Here is a 3,070-nt window from a genome sequence, read left to right as displayed (position 1 = left end):
AATCTAAACAGGAAGTAATAAAGTCTTAACCTAGGCTGATAGCATGGAAAGGAAAAAAAGAGGAATAGATTCAACAGATATTTCAAAGGAGGAATAACCAGAATTCAGTGGCTTAAAATTAGAAAACTTCAAAAAATGATTAAGAACCAGAAATCAAGATAATGAGCACTCCCAAAGGCAGATGGAATTAATCAATTATAATTCTCTTCTTGATTCCATTTCATCCATATAAACAGAAATTTATCTACAAAAATTTTGTGAAATGAATGACTTAGGGCTCATGACTCCTTCTAGAGTTTTTGTCCCTTCTCAAAGTAAAAAGTTTAGAGGGCTGTGCGCAGTGGCTCATGCCTGCAATCCTAGCACTCTGAAAGGCCGACGCAGGAGGATCACTTGAGGTCAGGAGTTCAAGACCAGCCTGAGCAAGAGTAAGACCCCGTCTCTACTAAAAATAGAAAAAATTAGCTTGGTGTGGTGGCATGCACCTGTAGTCCCAGCTACTTGGGAGACTGAGGCAGTAGGATCGCCTGAGCCCGGGAGTTTGAGGTTGCTGTGAGCTACGCTGATGCCACAGCACTTTAGGCCAGACAACAGAGCAAAACTCTGTCTCAAAAGAAAAAAAAAATCAAAGTAAAAATTTTTTAGGCTCATAGTAGGTACTTAATTAATTGTTGATTTATGTGCGATTTCATTTGCTAAGGGAGAGTTTAGTTCATCCAAAAAGTCCCTGAAGAAAGAATGAACTATTTAGGGTGGATTATGTCTCCATGTATTAATACACACCCTGATTTGATAGAGGCACTAGCTACAGGCTTCCAAATTTCCATCCTTTAAAGCAGTGAAAGAAAAGAAATCCAGGCTCTTCGGTTTAGCTTCAGCATTATCAGTAAATTCCCTGCAGAATTTCTAGAATGGAAGCTGAGGTGGGCCCATTGGAATCCCAGAGACCAGAGTTGATAGCTTTGGTCTGTGATACTCCAAAACCTAGTTTGACCACAAAGTTGTCAAATCTCTGGATTCAAAACTGCCCACTGCTCCAGTTGCTGCCATCACCAGAACACTCAACAGCTGTTCATCCAGTATCCACCCCCAAAAGAAAAGCAAACTGTCACTGGCAATTCTGATCAATACATTGCCCAACGTCTAAGAGATTTGGGTCACAGAATTTCAGCCCTTGGAAGGTGGGGAATCTTTTTTTTTTGAGACAGAGTCTCACTTTGTTGCCCGGGCTAGAGTGAGGGCCGTGGCATCAGCCTAGCGCACAGCAACCTCAGACTCCTGGGCTTAAGCGATCCTACTGCCTCAGCCTCCCGAGTAGCTGGGACTACAGGCATGAGCCACCATGCCCGGCTAATTTTTTTTTTTGTATATATATTTTTAGTTGGCCAGATAATTTCTTTCTATTTTTAGTAGAGACGGGGTCTCACTCTTGCTCAGGTCTCGAACTCCTGACCTCGAGCGATCCACCCGCCTCGGCCTCCCAGAGCCAGGACTACAGGCGTGAGCCACCGCGCCCGGCCAGGTGGGGAATCTTATCCTGAATCCCATCCAACCACTCTTCAGCACAAATCTTTACCACTGTTAAGGCATGAATGTGACGGTAATAAAATGGAAATGCTGGGGCAGCCGCAGCCTCTTACTTTAGGAATTAATCAGAACATCTTTGTTCCATGGCTTGAGAAAGATGCAATGACAGCAGTGACATGGGCTGTCATTTCTGCTGCACATTGGACCGGTTCTTGTGACTCCTTCAAGCTCACACGTGAATCACCACCTGATCCAATGTTTACCATTTTATTAAAGTATATTACAAAGGATACAGACGAAGAGATACATAGGGTGATGTAACCAGCTCCAGGAACAAATTTTAAGGACCTCTATATGTTTTTTATAACCCTCTCCCTTAACTACTTGACCTTTTTAGTTGTTTCCTAGAAATGATGGATTTTCTGCAAGACAAAGGAATTGAGATTCTGAAGTCCCCAGGGCAGACTTCCTTGACCAGGACTCACCATCCCCCTCCACCTGCCCCATGGCAGGTGGCCCCTTCTTAAAAAGTTGGTGATCTCCATCAGTTGGAGAGACTGACTTGAAGTAGCTTCTCCCCTTCTCCTGGCAAGGTGTCTGTCATATTAAAAAATTCCTTCCTTCCTTGGCAACCCTTGTTCTTTCAATAATTGGATATTTGTGCGACAGACAACTGGACGTAGACTGAAACCTGGGTTCTTGTTTTCTTCTTTTTTTTTTTTTTTTGAGATGGAGTCTCCCTCTGTTGCCCAGGCTATAATGCTGTGGCAGCATCATAGCTCACAGCAACCTCAAACTCCTGAGCTCAGGAGATCCTCCTGCCTCAGCCTCCCTGAGTACATGGGACTAAAGGTGCACACCACCATGCCCAGTTGGTTTTTTTCTATTTTTTAGTTGCCCAGTTAATTTTGTTTTCTATTTTTAGTAGACACGGGGACTCGCTCTTGCTCAGGCTGGTCTGGAACTCCTGAGCTCAAGCAATCCTCCTGCCTCGGCCTCCCACCCAGAGTGCTAGGATTACAGGCCTAAGCCACCTCACCTGGCCTGAAACCAGTTTCAACTTCCATGCCCTCCCCTGGTGCCATCCTCCAGGGACCTTCATGTGTTCACTATCCAGAAACTCCACTTTGCCCCCTTTTTGTGTCCCTGGATACCATTTTGTAGTTTATTGTTATTTACATATATGTTGTGGCAGCTGCTTTATGTAGGTTGGTTCATTTAACAACCTTTTCCCACAACCTCCCAATCTTTAGCTTCCCTTGCAGGTAGGAGTGGCTGCATGAATATTTCTATTCAATTAGATATACACGGAAGTCTCTAGGAAGGCTTCTGGGAAAAAAAGGCAAAACCTCCTAGGAAAGGGAAAGCTCTTTTTGTCCATTTACCATTCCTCCTCCAGCCTACCTGGCTTGGACATAAGGCCTAAAGGTAAGGCAGCCTCATTCCACCCTGAGGAGACATGCATGAGAAGGCCTACATGCTAAGCACAAAGATACAAGAAAGATAAAAAGTACCATACCAGATCTGAGCTATCTGCTTTCAG

The 3,070-nt window shown here is 44.2% G+C and overlaps 1 pseudogene; it reads right to left on the bottom strand.

The window, feature by feature from the left end:
• Nucleotides 1-801: 801 nt before the first annotated feature.
• Nucleotides 802-1,783, bottom strand: LOC123637421 (annotated as a pseudogene).
• Between the last annotated feature and the right edge of the window lie 1,287 nt (nucleotides 1,784-3,070).

This window comes from Lemur catta, chromosome 4 (assembly GCF_020740605.2).
Source record: "Lemur catta isolate mLemCat1 chromosome 4, mLemCat1.pri, whole genome shotgun sequence".
Classification (NCBI taxonomy): domain Eukaryota; kingdom Metazoa; phylum Chordata; class Mammalia; order Primates; family Lemuridae; genus Lemur; species Lemur catta.
The sequence above is the reverse complement of the archived record's forward strand: the minus strand, read 5'-3'. Positions and strand labels throughout refer to the sequence as shown.